Raw genomic sequence first — 20,293 nt, 5'->3', positions numbered from 1 at the left:
ATGGCTATATGGTTTCCAAAACTATATAAAACATATATAATAAACTATTATATTTGTAAGTAAAAAAAAATGTAAACACCTGTAGAAAATACGAAAATAGCCTCTATAAAAGTGCTTTATATTCTGCAATATTAATTTATGTAATATAGAAACATTTTTAATAAATGTTTCTTCCAAAACACCATATTTCTTTGCTGTTAATAGCTGAAGAGTAAGTTGTGGTTCTGCTAAAGTGAAACGTTTGTGTGTGTGTTGCCATTTTCCACTTTACCTCGTCATGAATAGGCCTACATGCTCGCGGCTGTTTTTAGCTGATTCACCACAGAACTGTAATGTTTCCATATCACACGATTGTATAAAACAAAATAGTCAAAGTGCCATTCATAGAGCAGTATTTAAGCGCAGCGGCTGCGCTGTGCGGATATTCGCCTTTTGCAGTTCCATGTGCTCAAATACTACATAAATAAATAGTAAAATGCGCCTAATATGGAGGGGAGGTCTCTCGCGCTTCGGCTTGTCAATTCAGAAGACAAACCAATGGGCCGCTGTCGCTGCATGTTGCCAGTGGTACATTTTTTATGGAGAGAAAACAGTATCTAAACCTTCCACAAATGTACGTGAGAGATCCACATTCGCGTGTACCAATCCACAAATGCACGCGAGAGATCCACATGCGCACGCACCAATTCACAAATGCACGCGAGAGATCCACGTGCGCACGCACCAATTCACAAATGCACGCGAGAGATCCACACACACAAAGCAATCCACAAATGCACGCGAGAGATCCACACACACAAAGCAATCCACAAATGCACGCGAGAGATCCACACACACAAAGCAATCCACAAATGCACGCGAGAGATCCACATGCGCGCGCACCGATCCACAAATGCACGCGAGAGATCCACACACACAAAGCAATCCACAAATGCACGCGAGAGATCCACACACACATTTGATTATGTGTAAATTACACACCTGTAATTTAATGCACAGTAAATCACAAGTCTTTTGCATTGGTGTTCGTGTTCTTCTTAGAATGCCCCTGAATATGCGCTTTTGTACCTGTGGAATGTTTTGAGACTGTCGTTCTGTGGCCTTGATTCACAAATGCACGGAAGCCTATCCGTATCTGTCCCAAAGATGCGATACAGTGTTATTCCTCCAGAGGGCGCTTACCGGCCTTCGAACTGAATCTTCCAAAGGGCTAAATTCATTTTGTTTTCTGACTTGGTGAGACAACTGAAGTCTAAACATTTTACATAAATACAAATATAGAAAACAAACCTTTTTTTATTCTTCAACATCAGAAAATATATAGCCAAATATCAATGATAATATTTTTGGTCAATAAAACAAAATAAATTTGACTTATAATAACATGACAATGTGTACAATATTAACGAATGGCTCAAAAGTCGGAAAATGTCTGTTTATTTTTTCTTATCAGTCGGTCTAAGTGTTGCCATAGCGCGTTGCTATGGGTTGCATGCGATTTACTGGCTGATTTTCCACAGCTAAAACGCTTAACGTGAAAAACTTAACGTGGCTTAATGCACTAAAGGCATCTTTAGACTGTTAAAAACACACCAAACACCAAAATGCACTAAGACAGTGTTAAAAACACACCAAACACCAAAAGGAAATATCATATTAATACTGTCTTAGTGCATTAAGCCACGTAAGCGTTTCCATGCGTTCATATTCTGGGCTATGATATTTCCTGAGTTTGGTGTGTTTTTAACAGTCTTAGTGTTTCTAACAGTCCACATTGTCATGTTATTATAAGTCAAATTTATTTTGTTTTATTGACCAAAAATATTATCATTGATATTTGGCTATATATTTTCTGATCTCATGTTGAAGAATAAAAAAAGGTTTGTTTTCTATATTTGTATTTATGTATAAGATATTTAGTGAAAAATGTTTAGACTTCAGTTGTCTCACCAAGTCAGAAAACAAAATGAATTTAGCCCTTTGGAAGATTCAGTTCGAAGGCCGGTAAGCGCCCTCTGGAGGAATAACACTGTATCGCATCTTTGGGACAGATACGGATAGGCTTCCGTGCATTTGTGAATCAAGGCCACAGAACGACAGTCTCAAAACATTCCACAGGTACAAAAGCGCATATTCAGGGGCATTCTAAGAAGAACACGAACACCAATGCAAAAGACTTGTGATTTACTGTGCATTAAATTACAGGTGTGTAATTTACACATAATCAAATGTGTGTGTGGATCTCTCGCGTGCATTTGTGGATTGCTTTGTGTGTGTGGATCTCTCGCGTGCATTTGTGGATCGGTGCGCGCGCATGTGGATCTCTCGCGTGCATTTGTGGATTGCTTTGTGTGTGTGGATCTCTCGCATGCATTTGTGGATTGCTTTGTGTGTGTGGATCTCTCGCGTGCATTTGTGAATTGGTGCGTGCGCACGTGGATCTCTCGCGTGCATTTGTGAATTGGTGCGTGCGCATGTGGATCTCTCGCGTGCATTTGTGGATTGGTACACACGAATGTGGATCTCTCACGTACATTTGTGGAAGGTTTAGATACTGTTTTCTCTCCATATTTTTTTTTTTTTTTTTTTTTAAACACTATACCGGCCCCAAAGTGCATCGGCCCACCGGGCAAATGCCCGGTATGCCAGATTACCAGTCCAGCCCTGCCGTCCACACACACCCGATCGTCACAACTTCAAATCCTCTGTGTTAAGTGCACAATGTTATCGTCACATATTAGCTACACTGAAGTAGGTTGCTTAACAAAAAAAAAAAAGATATTTGGCGAAATTACATTTATTTTAATAAATTACATTGCATTTAATTTATTTTAATTCTGTAATTTGCCTCCATCCAAATATACTGAACAAAGCAACACACATTCACATCAGTCACACGTTCGTAGTAGAGTTATCTCACGGAACACTATAGTTATTCACAATCACGAAAGTGTATTATTTGCATGCGTTTTAAAGCCTTGAGGGTTAAACATTTCATTCACATGCTTATGCACAGTTTTAACATGAGCTTTTCCGAGTGCACACTAAACGCCTGTCAAACACTTGATTACTTGATTACTAAGTAGTCGTCTTACTGCGTTAAAACTGTCAAATACACACAAGGTATACATAAACACAGTTGGTTATGTCTAAAGTAAAATCGGCATGTGTTGGATGCACGCAGACCTTAAAGGGGGGGTGAAATGCTGTTTGATGCATACTGAGCTTTTTACACTGTTAAAGACTTGGATTCCCATCCTAAACATAGACAAAGTTTCAAAAACTAATGTTGGACGTTTGATGGAGAGTCTGTGTCAAAAATATTCCTTCCGGTTTCTCACAAGTTTCGGAGAGTTTTTTTTGAGTATTGCTCAGCTTGACGTTAATAGAGCGGAAGGTCCTTGTATGGGCCGTACGGGCTCTTCTCCCGGTAGGGTGCGCGTGCGCGTGACTAGAGCGAGAGAGGAAATGCACGCCCATAAACACTCGCTCAGGTGCAGATCCAGTCGTCCGTGAACACTTCTGCCGGTTATAGTCCGCGCCGCGCTCCACTTCATTCCTCCACTTTGACATCAAGCGACTTCAACGCTTCAGCAAAGCATTCCAGGAAGGCAGCGCTGCATTTGAACCAATTTGAACGCAGAAATGACGCGAAGCTTCACAACATCGCTTCAGTCGCATCGCAAAGTGGATCTCCACACTCCAAGAAGTGTGTTTTTGACGGAGCGGTTCCAGCGATAAAGGTTCGGTCCTGCTTTGGAAGCAGCCGGTGATTAAAACTGCTTCAAATGTCTTTGCTGTTGGCTCGTCGCGTGAGTAAACATCAGTAAACGACACGATTGCGTGCTTCGTCATTCAAATGCGCTAACGGTTACTCCATTGTTGTTCTATATATAACGTTACACTAGTCTGACATGCAAAACCGTTTTGCTTGCTACTGCTAAGGTTTAGTCGCATACAATAGTCCATAAACCGAATCATGTCCTCATAAACTGCGAGTAAAGACACACAAATGTTGACAGGCCACTAAATACAGTACATAACACAGAGACGGACGTCCTGCTGTTGCTGTTTCTCCTGTTCAGTTTATTTCAGCCTGCGGATCATATCTGTATTAGCTGAGATCGATAGCAAGGGTTTCTCCACGTTTGAGGACGTCATCCCTTTGCGCGCTCGTCATTCTTTAGCTCCGCCTACACCATACGCCTCCAGGCGCTCGTTTTTTTTTCCGGAAAGACTCGGTACAGCCTATATTTCTTTTGTAAATATAATAAAACTAAAGACTTTTCGTGAGATGTGAAGGATGAAATACTACTCTATAGGTACTCAAGATTGACATGAGATTGACTGAAACTGAGTGTTTCACCCCTCCCCCCCCCTTAAATTGACAGCATCGCAGCCTAGTGAACACGCTGTCCTTAAATCACAGTCAAAATGGACAAAAAATTCTATATTACAACTGTGTACAGTTACATAAAAGGGAATTTATTCAATTATCACAGTATACACTGTCATAATTTATTTTTGTCCATATTCACTGTGATACTTGAATAATTCATTTTTTTGGAATAGTATAGAGTTGTCATTTAGAATTGTGTCCATTTTGACTTTGTGATAATTTGATAAATTCAGTGTTATGTGATAGTATACACTGTCATAATTTTAGATTTTTGTCCATTTTGACTATCACATAACAGTGAATTTTTTCAATTATCACAGTCAAAATGGACTAAAATTACAACAGTGTATACTATTACATAAAAATGATTTATTCAATTATCACAAAAGGTTAAAGGGATGGTTCACTTTAAAAGGAAAATTCTGTCATCCTTTACTCACCCTCAAGTTGTTTCAAACCTGTATGAATGTCTTTTTTCAGCTGAACATAAGGCAATTATGTATACTATTACATAAAAGTGAATTTATTCAATTATTACAAAAAGTCAAAGTGGACAAAAACATCAAATTATGAGTGTATACTATAACAAATGTGAATTTATTAAATGATCACAAAGTTATTATGCACAAAAAATCTAAATACGACAGTGTATACTATTACATAATAGTGATTTTATTAAAATATCACATAGTCAAAATGGACAAAAAAATCTAATTGCGACAATGTATACAATTACATAAACGTGAATTTATTCAATTATCACAGTCATAATGGACAAGAAATCAAAAAATGGCTGTATACTATAACATAAAATATAATTTATTCAATTATCTAAAATTCAATTATCACAAAAAGTCAAAATACGACAGTATGTACTATTACATAAAAGTGAATTTATTCAATTATACATGGTGTCAAAATGGACAAAAATCCAAAATCACGACAGTGTATACTATTACATAAAAGTGAAATTATTCAAATATGAAAGTAAAAATGGACAAAAAAATCAAAATACGACAGTGTATACAATTACATAAAAGTTAATTTATTCAATTACCACAAAAAGTCATAATGGACAAAAAAATCTAAATACGAAAAATGCACTATTTCATACAAGTGAATTTATTCAATTATTACATAAGGTCAAAATGGACAAAAATCCACAATTACGACAGTGTATACTATTACATTAAAGTGAATTTATTATTGTTCAATTATCACAAAGTCAATCATTCAATTATCACAAAATGGACAAAAAAATCTAATTACGACAGTGTATACTATTACATAATAGTGAATTTATTATTGTTCAATTATCACAAAGTCAATCATTCAATTATCACAAAATGGACAAAAAAATCTAATTACGACAGTGTATACTATTACATAAATGTGAATTTATTCAATTATCACAAAAAGTTATAAAGAACAAAAATCTAATTACGACTGTATACTATTACATAAAAGTGAATTTATTCAATTATACATAGGATCTATATCACAAAAAATAAAAATGGACAAAACTCAAAATACGACAGTGTATATATTACGTAAAATTGAATTTATTCAATTATCAAAAAAAAATCTAAATTGATGAAAAAATCTAATTACGACAGTGTATACTATTACATAAAAGTGCATTTATTCAATTATCAAAAAAAATCTAAATTGATGAAAACTCAAAATGCGACAGTGTATACTATGATGTAAAAGTGCATTTATTGAATTATCACAAAAAGTAAAAATGGACAAAACTCAAAATACGACAGTGTATACTAAGACGTAAAAGTGAATTTATTCAAAAATCAAAAATTCAAAATGGACAAAAAACTCAAAATACGACAGTGTATACTATGATGTAAAAGTGAATTTATTCAAAAATAAAAAAAAATAAAAATGGACAAAAAACTCAAAATACGACAGTGTATACTATTACGTAAAAGTGCATTTATTGAATTAACACTGTAGGAGCCATTTATACTCACTTTTAGACAGGTTAATTTTGTTATTTCCTATTTTAGCCACTAGAGGGAGCATTGCACTAGGCGTGGCACTTCACCGAGAGTTGAGTATATGTACAGGTGTGGTAATTAGTTAAACAAGGTGTGGATGGCAGGGAACGCACGGTTCTTACCATAGCCGTGAACACCCTTTCCACCAACAGCACAACAACAACACTTGTTTATAGCCACACTGGGTGAAGAGCCATTCGATGGAAAATATCCCTTTTACCTTTATAATAAATGAGAAAAGAAAGCTAACGTTTGAGCTTGGATTCCTGTTGCTATGAGTTGAGAACACCATGCCATCCATGCCGAGGCTTACAGGATAGCCTCAACAACAGTAAGAACCTGTTCCTTTTGTTTGGATACACTTCTGAATTGGGCAGGAGCATCATAATCGTTTGGATATTGAAAGGAATGTCCGTTGCATTGGATTGCTTGTCTATCACGGAGCCTGGAAGTTTGAATTGAAACACCTGTAAGTCCTCACGTAGACCACAACCACAGAAAGCTGGTGGGTAAACCCCTTTATTTCTGGCAATGGCATTGGAAAAGGGTGGACTCTTGAAATTGAAAAGAAAGACTGTTTCAGTGTTGGTGCTTTGAAAAGGCTGTTACTTAAGGCCGTGTTGTGTGTGCTGTTGGTTGCCTCCGCATAAGTAAAGTTAACTGTGCTGTTTAATTGAGCGCTTTGAATTTGATACGCTTAATGCACAAAGATGAGTGCGGAGGAAGAAAATTTGCCCGATAAGACCAAGACCGCTTCTGTGGCTACAGACGACAATGATATTCCTGATAAGTCTAGTTCTCTTGGTGATAATTCAGGGAAACGCATAAGAAAATTAACAGCCAAGGGATTTCAAATGCTGTTTGAAAATCTGCAAAAAAATCGTAAATCCCACCTTATGCAAGCTAGTAAAATTAAGCAAAGGATCAATGAGGCTCTCTCTGGGAAAAGGACATCTCAAACTGTGTTTGACGTGAAAAAATGTCTAAGTAAATATATCACGTTGTGTAATGATGCTTTGGAAATTCAAATTACTCTGCTGGAAATGCCTATGCCAGACCCTGAATACAATAAGCAACAACATTGGCTAGCACAGAAAACAGAGGAAATTAACAAATTTGAGAATGATGTGAGGAAATGGTTGGCTGATGCTGCTGAAACAAAAGATGTTGAGAATCTTGATGTGTTGTCTATAACAAATATTGACATAAGGCCTGAAGATAGCATATCCAATGTTTCAAGTAAAGGGTCAAACCATAAAGACCATTCTTCTGTCCATTCAAAGGCTTCCAGTGTTATGTCTGTACGTTTAGAGGTAAAGGCTGAAAGGGCTGCACTTTTACAGTCCGTGGCTGCTTTGAGAAAAATGCATGACATTGACGTTGAAGAGGAAGCCCTTCAAATGGAAAAGACCAAGTTGAAAAGGAAAAAGGAACGGCTAGAGGTCGAGGCTAAGTTGGCTGCTGCTACAGCTAGATTGTCTGTGTTTGAAAATGTGTGTGGTGGTGAAAATGTGGATGAGTATGAAGAGGATAACGGAGATGCCATGAATGCCTATCTTCATGCTCATTTGAAATCACAAACATCAAATTATTCGAACACCGCTTCTGTTTTGCAATCTTCTAAAACTGTCTCTTTCCAACAGGACCTTTCTCTGCCATCGGCCGTACGGCCTAAAGAAAGGCTGTATATTCCACAAGTCCAGTCTTTGGTAAGGTCTGGTAACTCTTTGTCTTCAATGTCATATACACCATCTTCTCACAGGTCTGAGGTACGAGAGAACGTTCATGGAACCAGACTCCCCAGCACTGCACCATCAGGACTTCAGCCGTTGACCTTACAAGGGAGTCAGCCTACCCAAATGCCTGAGATTGAAGTGCAGGAAAATGGATCCAGATTCACCACTCAACCTTTAACTGCAGGATCTCAGCCACTGACCTCACAAAGGAGTACACGTATGCAATCACAGTCACAACATTCTCTCGATAATGTTCAACATCCTACTCTATATGACCTTATGCAACAGCAAACTAACATCACTGCTCAGTTGGTTCAGAACCAAGTCTTAGCCTATCTTCCTCCACGAGCTATTCCAGAGTTTGATGGTGATCCACTTAAATATGCTGCCTTTATTAGAGCTTTTGAGCAAGCAATTGAGAAGAGAATTTCAGATAAACAAGATTGTCTCTATTATCTCGAACAACATACCAGAGGGCAGCCAAGAGAACTTGTTCGGAGTTGCTATAATATGGCTCCTGGGCAGGGTTATGAGAGAGCAAAAAATTTATTGAAAGAACACTTTGGAAATGAACTAAAAATTGCTGTGGCTTATATGGAGAAGGCTATGAAGTGGCCAATGATGAGGGTTGATGACATTAATGCTCTGCAGTCCTTTTCAATTTTTTTAAGGGATTGTTGCAATGTTATGGAAGATTTGCAGCATATGGAGGAGATGAACGTGCCATCCAATCTTCGCCTGATAATGATGAAGTTGCCATATAAACTGAGGGAAAAATGGAGGTCTGTCGCCTGGGAGCTGCAGGAGCGCCGTGGTTACAGAGCTATGCTCCCAGATCTTGTGGCCTTCATTGAGCGTCAGGTAAAGATTTTGTCTGATCCTCTCTTTGGTGACCTACAGGGTATTCCATCAGACTCCTCCTCTAAACCCAAGAGTAGATATACTGGAAGAGGCCAAGCTACTGTTGCTGCCATCAATACAGCCTTTGGACCAACCACATCAGCAGCTTGGTACCAACAGCACAGAGGACCGACTCCACAGAGATATGATGAGGAGTCATGCTGTGTGTGTAAGAGCCAGCATTCAGTGGAGAAGTGTTCACAGCTTGATGAGATGACACACAGGGAAAAACTGGAGGCTTTGAAAGTAGGCAGAGTGTGTTTCAGCTGTCTGAGGAGAGGTCATATAAGCAGGGAATGTGACAGGCCTTTGACATGTGAAATATGTAAATGTAAACATCCAACTGTCCTACACATAGAATCTAAAGTACAGGAAGTATCAGTCAATAATGCACTTGTGTCATTGGAGACGTGTGGCCATACTGGGGCCGGAAGCGATACATGTGTTCTCTCTATTGTGCCGGTACAGGTGAAGGCAAAGTCTGGAAGCACGATTGTGAACACCTACGCCTTTCTAGACCCTGGGAGTTCGGCTTCTTTCTGTACCCATCATCTCATGAGACAATTGAATCTTTCAGGAGTAAAGACTAGCATTCTTCTTCGTACTCTTGGCCAAGAGAGGCCTGTAGACACGGTCTTACTTGGTGGTCTTGAGGTCTCTGGCCTGAATGAGGGAAACTTCCTGGATTTACCTGAAATCTATACTCAGAGGACTTTGCCCGTGAGCAGAGATAACATCCTCACTCAACAGGATATAGAGGGATGGAAATATCTTGAAGGCATTAGAGTTCCCAGTCTTGAGGCAGAGGTGGGATTGCTGATTGGCACCAATGCGCCAAAGCTCATGGAACCATGGGAAATAATAAATAGCCAAGGCAAAGGACCATATGCCGTCAGGACTTTGCTGGGGTGGGTCGTAAATGGTCCTCTGAGAGGTGCTGAGCAATACAAAGACAAGATGGGTTGCCTTGCTGTCACAGCCAATAGGATCTCAGTCGTCAAGCTGCAAGACTTATTAGTTGCTCAATACAATCAGGATTTTAATGAAAAATCGGACGATGTATGCCTTTCTAGAGAAGATCAGCAGTTCATACAAATAATGGAGTCTTCAATGCAGTTTGATGAAGGACACTACTGCTTTGACTTGCCTTTTAAGGCCAAAAATGTCATCTTGCCAAATAACTACAGCATCGCAAAGCAGCGTCTTTTAAGTCTTCAGAGGAAGTTCAAGAGGAACAAAGATTATCATCAAGAGTACACCGCTTTCCTCTCTGAAGTTATTGAAAAGGGTTATGCTGAGCTTGTACCACATCAGCAGCTGAAGCGAGCTGACGGCAAGTTGTGGTATATTCCCCATCATGGGGTATACCATCCGAAAAAGAAAACCCTTAGAGTTGTTTTTGACTGTGCTGCTGTGTTTAAAGGAATTTCATTGAATTCACAGCTGTTGCAGGGTCCTTACCTCACAAGCACCTTACTCGGCGTACTTACCAGGTTTAGACAGGAACGTGTAGCGCTGATGGCAGACATCCAAGCCATGTTCCATCAGGTGAGGGTGTCTCCGGAGCACACAGACTTTCTACGCTTTTTGTGGTACCCTGATGGTGATACACGACAAGCTCCTTTGCAATACAGGATGAGAGTTCACCTCTTTGGGGCCGTGTCTTCGCCCAGTTGTGCGAATTATGCACTGCAGAGGATTGTGCAAGATTACAGAGACGACTTTGAACCTAGTGTCCTGACCACAATACTCCAAAATTTCTACATGGACGATTGTCTAAAGTCTGTGTCGTCAGAGGCTGAAGCCATAAAAATGGTGCATGAATTAACTGAAGCTTGTGCGAAGGGAGGATTCCGCCTGTTGAAGTGGACAAGCAACAGCAGTGAAGTCTTGGCCAGTATTCCTGAGCTACAGCGCTCCAAGACCATCAGGGGGCTTAACCTGGATCAAAGGGCAAGTCATGTTGAAACAGCTCTTGGTCTTCATTGGTGCATAGATTCAGACGTTTTGACCTTTAGGATAGATATAGAAGAACGCCCACATACACGGCGAGGCATATTGTCTGTGGTATCGTCTATCTATGACCCTTTGGGTTTCCTTGCTCCATTTACTTTGCCTGTTAAAAGGATGCTGCAGGAAATGTGTAGGTTGAACATCGGTTGGGATGTTAGCATACCTCGTGTCTTCTCCGAGAAGTGGTCCAAATGGCTGGCTGATCTCCATCATATTACCAAGTTCACAGTGGATCGGTGTGTCAAGCCAAAAGACTTTGGAACACCTACTCACCTGCAGTTGCATCACTTTTCCGATGCCAGTGAATATGGCTACGGAACTGTATCATATCTTAGGATTGAGGGTGAGATCAATCATGTCAGTATTGCTTTTATTTTGGGCAAGGCCAGGGTTGCTCCTTTAAAGCAAACAACAATTCCTCGTCTTGAGTTGACCGCTGCTGTCCTGGCTGTGCGAGTGGACAAGATGCTGAAGAGGGAGTTGCAGCTGGACTAACACCCATCTGTATTCTGGACAGACAGTACAACTGTTTTAAGGTATATTGGAAATGAGACTAGGAGGTTTCATACGTTTGTGGCCAATAGGGTGGCTGTAATTAGAAATGAAACCGATGTTGCACAGTGGAGACATATTGGCACACGACTGAACCCAGCAGATGAGGCATCCAGGGGCCTAAGTGCTGAAGAATTTCTTGCAAGTGAGCGGTGGCTGAAGGGACCAACATTTCTCCTTAGGGGGGAAGCGGAATGGCCTAAGACCATCATGGAACAACCTTTGATACCTGTGGATGACACTGAGGTGAAGAAAGATCCACTGGTGAATGCTTTTGTCTCCCACAGTCCATTGAGTGCAACAAAAGTGTTTTTAAGCTACTTTTCAGATTTTAAGAAGCTGCGAACGTCTGTGGCATGGATGCTTAGGTTCCGAGACGTGCTTTTAACCTTGTCCCAAAGGAGAAAGGGTTTTAAAGCCTCTGAAAGCATTGGCTATGATAATAGAGGCAGAAGAAATGACTCTCTCTATGCGGAGATGCCAAGGGAAAAATTGGCACTTTGTGGACAATCACTGACAACAGGTGACCTTGAGAGGGCAGAATGTGCCATCATCTGTTTTTCCCAGCAAGAGAGGTTTTCTGATGAGATTGCCATTTTGAAAGACGGTGGATCTGTCAAACGAAATAGCGACCTCTATAAGCTGGACCCGGTGTTAGAGGATGGATTGCTGCGGGTGGGAGGAAGGCTTAGTAGGGCTGCCATGCCTGAAGTCGAAAAACATCCTGTTATTCTTTCTAAAAACCAACATGTGTCCAAACTCCTCTTGAAGCATATCCATCAACAGCTGGGTCACGCAGGCAGAAATCATATGCTCTCATTTCTTAGGAGGCAATACTGGATTACTCATGCAAATTCTGCCTGCAGGAAGGTCATCTCTGAGTGTGTAGTTTGTCGGCGCCTCCAAGGAAAGATGGGGGAACAGAAAATGGCTGACCTACCAGTAGAGAGAATTGTACCAGACTTACCCGCTTTCACAAATGTGGGCGTTGACTATTTTGGGCCAGTGGAGGTGAAGAAAGGCAGGGGCAGAGCGAAGCGCTTCGGTGTTCTCTTTACCTGTATGACGAGTAGGGCAGTTCATCTCGAAGTCGCGTATACCTTAGACACTGACTCATGCATAAATGCCATTCGTCGTTTCATGTGTCGCAGAGGTCAGGTGACGCACCTGACATCAGACAATGGCACCAACTTCATAGGAGCTGAGCGGGAGTTGAGGGAAGCCATTAATGAGTTTGACCATCAGAAGATTCAGCAGGCCTTACTGCAGAATGGTCTAACATGGTCCTTTAACCCTCCAGCCGGGTCTCACCATGGGGGGGTTTGGGAGCGTCTTATTCGTCTTGTAAAAAGGGTCCTCTCTTCCACGCTCCGACTTCAAACACTGGACGATGAAGGTTTCCATACTACTCTTTGCGAAGTTGAAGCCATTCTCAATAGTCGTCCTATAACAAAGGCCTCTGATGATGCAAATGACCTCGAAGCACTTACACCTAATCACATTCTGCTCTTAAAGTCAAAGCCACACCTTCCTCCTGGGCTCTTTAGTAAGGATGACCTGTACATGAAGAGAAGATGGAGGCAAGTGCAGTTTCTATCTGACCTCTTTTGGAAGCGCTGGGTGAGGGAATACTTACCGCTGCTCCAGGAAAGACAGAAGTGGACAAGACCAAAAAGAAGCTTTTCCATTGGAGACATTGTGGTTATAATGGATCCTGTCGCTCCACGTGGGTCTTGGCTGATGGGAAAAATTACACAGACATACCCTGACAAGAAAGGCTTTGTCCGCTCAGTTCAGCTGAAGACAAAGACGGGTCATCTGGACCGGCCAGTAACAAAGATCTGTCTTTTGATGGAAGCTAAAGTGTCTTAGATGAGTCTCGGACTGGATGACCCGACCACAAATGAAAAAAAAAAAAGGATTTCACTTAGATTAGCTCAGCACAAATGACTCCTTTAGTTTAAATTTATTAATGTGGGTAATTGTGGTTAAAGTAAATATTCACAATTATGGGGCCGGTGTGTAGGAGCCATTTATACTCACTTTTAGACAGGTTAATTTTGTTATTTCCTATTTTAGCCACTAGAGGGAGCATTGCACTAGGCGTGGCACTTCACCGAGAGTTGAGTATATGTACAGGTGTGGTAATTAGTTAAACAAGGTGTGGATGGCAGGGAACGCACGGTTCTTACCATAGCCGTGAACACCCTTTCCACCAACAGCACAACAACAACACTTGTTTATAGCCACACTGGGTGAAGAGCCATTCGATGGAAAATATCCCTTTTTACCTTTATAATAAATGAGAAAAGAAAGCTAACGTTTGAGCTTGGATTCCTGTTGCTATGAGTTGAGAACACCATGCCATCCATGCCGAGGCTTACAGGATAGCCTCAACAAACACAAAAAGTAAAAATGGACAAAAAACTCAAAATACGACAGTGTATACTATTACGTAAAAGTGCATTTATTGAATTATCACAAAAAGTAAAAATGGACAAAAAACTCAAAATACGACAGTGTATTACGTAAAAGTGAATTTATTGAATTATCACAAAAAGTAAAAATGGACAAAAAACTCAAAATACGACAGTGTATACTATTACGTAAAAGTGAATTTATTGAATTTTCACAAAAAGTAAAAATGGACAAAAAACTCAAAATACGACAGTGTATACTATGATGTAAAAGTGAATTTATTCAAAAATTAAAAAAATTCAAAATGGACAAAAAACTCAAAATACGACAAGTGTATACTATTACGTAAAAGTGAATTTATTGAATTTTCACAAAAAGTAAAAATGGACAAAAAACTCAAAATACGACAGTGTATACTATGATGTAAAAGTGAATTTATTCAAAAATAAAAAAAAATAAAAATGGACAAAAAACTCAAAATACGACAGTGTATACTATTACGTAAAAGTGCATTTATTGAATTAACACAAAAAGTAAAAATGGACAAAAAACTCAAAATACGACAGTGTATTACGTAAAAGTGAATTTATTGAATTATCACAAAAAGTAAAAATGGACAAAAAACTCAAAATACGACAGTGTATACTATTACGTAAAAGTGAATTTATTGAATTTTCACAAAAAGTAAAAATGGACAAAAAACTCAAAATACGACAGTGTATACTATGATGTAAAAGTGAATTTATTCAAAAATAAAAAAAAATAAAAATGGACAAAACTCAAAATACGACAGTGTATACTATTACGTAAAAGTGCATTTATTGAATTAACACAAAAAGTAAAAATGGACAAAAAACTCAAAATACGACAGTGTATACTATTACGTAAAAGTGCATTTATTGAATTATCACAAAAAGTAAAAATGGACAAAAAACTCAAAATACGACAGTGTATTACGTAAAAGTGAATTTATTGAATTATCACAAAAAGTAAAAATGGACAAAAAACTCAAAATACGACAGTGTATACTATTACGTAAAAGTGAATTTATTGAATTATCACAAAAAGTAAAAATGGACAAAAAACTCAAAATACGACAGTGTATACTATGACGTAAAAGTGAATTTATTCAAAAATTAAAAAAATTCAAAATGGACAAAAAACTCAAAATACGACAGTGTATACTATTACGTAAAAGTGAATTTATTGAATTATCACAAAAATTAAAAATGGACAAAAAACTCAAAATACGACAAGTGTATACTAATACGTAAAAGTTAATTTATTCAAAAATCAAAAAAATTCAAAATGGACAAACTCAAAATACGACAGTGTATACTATTACGTAAAAGTGAATTTATTGAATTATCACAAAAAGTAAAAATGGACAAAAAACTCAAAATACGACAGTGTATACTATGACGTAAAAGTGAATTTATTGAATTATCACAAATTAAAAATGGACAAAAAACTCAAAATACGACTGTGTATACTATTACGTAAAAGTGAATTTATTCAAAAATCAATAAAATTCAAAATGGACAAAAAACTCAAAATACGACAGTGTATACTATTACGTAAAAGTTAATTTATTCAAAAATCAAAAAAATTCAAAATGGACAAACTCAAAATACGACAGTGTATACTATTACGAAAAAGTGAATTTATTGAATTATCACAAAAATTTAAAATGGACAAAAAACTCAAAATACGACAGTGTATACTATTACGTAAAAGTGAATTTATTGAATTATCACAAAAAGTAAAAATGGACAAAAAACTCAAAATACGACAGTGTATACTATGACGTAAAAGTGAATTTATTGAATTATCACAAAAATTAAAAATGGAAAAAAAACTCAAAATACGACAGTGTATACTATAACGTAAAAGTGAATTTATTCAAAAATCAAAAAAATTCAAAATGGACAAAAAAACTCAAAATACGACAGTGTATACTATTACGAAAAAGTGAATTTATTGAATTATCACAAAAATTTAAAATGGACAAAAAACTCAAAATACGACAGTGTATACTATGACGTAAAAGTGATTTTATTCAAAAATTAAAAAAATTCAAAATGGACAAAAAACTCAAAATACGACAGTGTATACTATTACGTAAAAGTGAATTTATTGAATTATCACAAAAAGTAAAAATGGACAAAAAACTCAAAATACGACAGTGTATACTATGACGTAAAAGTGAATTCAGTGAATTATCACAAAAATTAAAAATGGAAAAAAAACTCACAATTCGACAGTGTATACTATGACGTAAAAGTGCATTTATTGAATTATTACAAAAGGTAAAAATGGACAAAAAAACTCAAAATACGACAGTGTGTACTATGATGTAAAAGTGAATTAATTGAATTATCACAAAAAGTAAAAATGGAAAAAAAACTCACAATTCGACAGTGTATACTATTACGTAAAAGTGAATTTATTGAATTATCACAAAAAGTAAAAATGGACAAAAAACTCAAAATACGACAGTGTATACTATGACGTAAAAGTGAATTTATTGAATTATCACAAATTAAAAATGGACAAAAAACTCAAAATACGACAGTGTATACTATAACGTAAAAGTGAATTTATTCAAAAATCAAAAAAATTCAAAATGGACAAACTCAAAATACGACAGTGTATACTATTACGAAAAAGTGAATTTATTGAATTATCACAAAAATTTAAAATGGACAAAAAACTCAAAATACGACAGTGTATACTATGACGTAAAAGTGAATTTATTCAAAAATTAAAAAAATTCAAAATGGACAAAAAACTCAAAATACGACAGTGTATACTATGACGTAAAAGTGAATTCATTGAATTATCACAAAAATTAAAAATGGAAAAAAAACTCACAATTCGACAGTGTATACTATGACGTAAAAGTGAATTCATTGAATTATCACAAAAATTAAAAATGGACAAAACTCAAAATACGACAGTGTATACTATTACGTAAAAGTAAATTTATTCAAAAATCAAAAAAATTCAAAATGGACAACTCAAAATACGACAGTGTATACTATGACGTAAAAGTGAATTTATTCAAAAATCAAAAAAATTTTAAAATGGACAAAAAACTCAAAATACGACAGTGTATCTATGACGTAAAAGGGAATTTAATCAAAAATCTCAAATTCAAAATGGACAAAAAACTCAAAATACGACAGTGTATACTATTACGTAAAAGTGCATTTATTGAATTATTACAAAAGGTAAAAATGGACAAAAAAACTCAAAATACGACAGTGTGTACTATGATGTAAAAGTGAATTAATTGAATTATCACAAAAAGTAAAAATGGACAAAAAACTCAAAATACGACAGTGTGTACTATGATGTAAAAGTGAATTTATTCAAAAATAAAATAAATTCAAAATGGACAAAAAACTCAAAATACGACAGTGTATACTATTACGTAAAAGTGAATTTATTCAAAAATCAAAAAAATTCAAAATGGACAAAAAACTCAAAATACGACAGTGTATACTATTACGTAAAAGTGCATTTATTGAATTATCACAAAAAGTAAAAATGGACAAAAAACTCAAAATACGACAGTGTATACTATTACGTAAAAGTGAATTTATTCAAAAATCAAAAAAATTCAAAATGGACAAAAAACTCAAAATACGACAGTGTATACTATTACGTAAAAGTGAATTTATTCAAAAATCAACAAAATTCAAAATGGACAAAAAACTCAAAATACGACAGTGTATACTATTACGTAAAAGTGCATTTATTGAATTATCACAAAAAGTAAAAATGGACAAAAAACTCAAAATACGACAGTGTAAACTATTACGTAAAAGTGAATTTATTGAATTATCACAAAAAGTAAAAATGGACAAAAAACTCAAAATACGACAGTGTGTACTATGATGTAAAAGTGAATTTATTCAAAAATCAAAAAAATTCAAAATGGACAAAAAACTCAAAATACGACAGTGTATACTATTACGTAAAAGTGCATTTATTCGAAAATTAAAAAAAGTAAAAATGGACAAAAAACTCAAAATACGACAATGTATACTATGACGTAAAAGTGAATTTATTCAAAAATCTACAAAATTCAATATGGACAAAAAACTCAAAATACGACAGTGTATACTATTACGTAAAAGTGAATTTATTCAAAAATCAACAAAATTCAAAATGGACAAAAAACTCAAAATACGACAGTGTATACTATTACGTAAAAGTGAATTCATTCAAAAATCAAAAAAAATTCAAAATGGACAAAAAACTCAAAATACGACAGTGTATCTATGACGTAAAAGGGAATTTATTCAAAAATCCCAAAAAGTAAAAATGGACAAAAAACTCAAAATACGACAGTGTATACTATGACGTAAAAGTGAATTAATTGAATTATCACAAAAAGTAAAAATGGATAAAAAACTCAAAATACGACAGTGTGTACTATGATGTAAAAGTGAATTTATTCAAAAATCAAAAAAATTCAAAATGGACAAACTCAAAATACGACAGTGTATACTATTACGTAAAAGTTAATTTATTCAAAAATAAAAAAAAATAAAAATGGAAAAAAAAACTCAAAATACGACAGTGTATACTTTTACGTAAAAGTGCATTTATTGAATTATTACAAAAAGTAAAAATGGACAAAACTCAAAATACGACAGTGTATACTATTACGTAAAAGTGAATTTATTCAAAAATCAAAAAAATTCAAAATGGACAAAAAACTCAAAATACGACAGTGTATACTATTACGTAAAAGTGCATTTATTGAATTATCACAAAAAGTAAAAATGGACAAAACTCAAAATACGACAGTGTATACTATGACGTAAAAGTGAATTTATTCAAAAATCTAAAAAATTCTAAATGGACAAAAAACTCAAAATACGACAGTGTATACTATTACGTAAAAGTGAATTTATTCAAAAATCAGAAATTCAAAATGGACAAAAAACTCAAAATACGACAGTGACGTAAAAGTGAATTTATTCAAAATTCAACAAAATTCAAAATGGACAAAAAACTCAAAATACGACAGTGTATACTATTACGTAAAAGTGCATTTATTGAATTATCACAAAAAGAAAAAATGGACAAAAAACTCAAAATACGACAGTGTATACTAGGACGTAAAAGTGAATTTATTCAAAAATCTAAAAAATTCTAAATGGACAAAAAACTCAAAATACGACAGTGTATACTATTACGTAAAAGTGAATTTATTCAAAAATCAGAAATTCAAAATGGACAAAAAACTCAAAATACGACAGTGACGTAAAAGTGAATTTATTCAAAATTCAACAAAATTCAAAATGGACAAAAAACTCAAAATACGACAGTGTATACTATTACGTAAAAGTGCATTTATTGAATTATCACAAAAAGAAAAAATGGACAAAAAACTCAAAATACGACAGTGTATACTAGGACGTAAAAGTGAATTTATTCAAAAATCAACCAAATTCAAAATGGACAAAAAACTCAAAATACGACAATGTATACTATTACGTAAAAGTGCATTTATTGAATTATCACAAAAAGAAAAAATGGACAAAAAACTCAAAATATGACAGTGTATACTATTACGTAAAAGTGAATTTATTCAAAAATCTAAAAAATTCAAAATGGACAAAAAAACTCAAAATACGACAGTGTATACTATGACGTAAAAGTGAATTTATTCAAAAATCAACAAAATTCAAAATGGACAAAAAACTCAAAATACGACAGTATATACTATTACGTAAAAGTGAATTTATTGAATTATCACAAAAAGTAAAAATAGACAAAAAACTCAAAATACAACAGTGTATACTATGACGTAAAAGTGAATTTATTCATAAATCAAAAAAATTCAAAATGGACAAAAAACTCAAAATACGACAAGTGTATACTATTACGTAAAAGTGAATTTATTCAAAAATCAAAAAAATTCAAAATGGACAAAAAACTCAAAATACCACAGTGTATACTACTACGTAGAAGTGCATTTATTGAATTATCACAAAAAGTAAAAATGGACAAAAAAACTCAAAATACGACAGTGTATACTATTACGTAAAAGTGAATTTATTCAAAAATCAGAAAAATTCAAAATGGACAAAAAACTCAAAATAAGACAGTGTATACTATTACGTAAAAGTGAATTATTTCAAAAATAAAAAAAATTCAAAATGGACAAAAAAACTCAAAATACGACAGTGTATACTATTACGTAAAAGTGCATTTATTGAATTATCACAAAAGTAAAAATGGAC

This window comes from Pseudorasbora parva, chromosome 6, assembly GCF_024679245.1.
Source record: "Pseudorasbora parva isolate DD20220531a chromosome 6, ASM2467924v1, whole genome shotgun sequence".
Taxonomy (NCBI): domain Eukaryota; kingdom Metazoa; phylum Chordata; class Actinopteri; order Cypriniformes; family Gobionidae; genus Pseudorasbora; species Pseudorasbora parva.
This window is presented reverse-complemented; position numbering follows the sequence as displayed.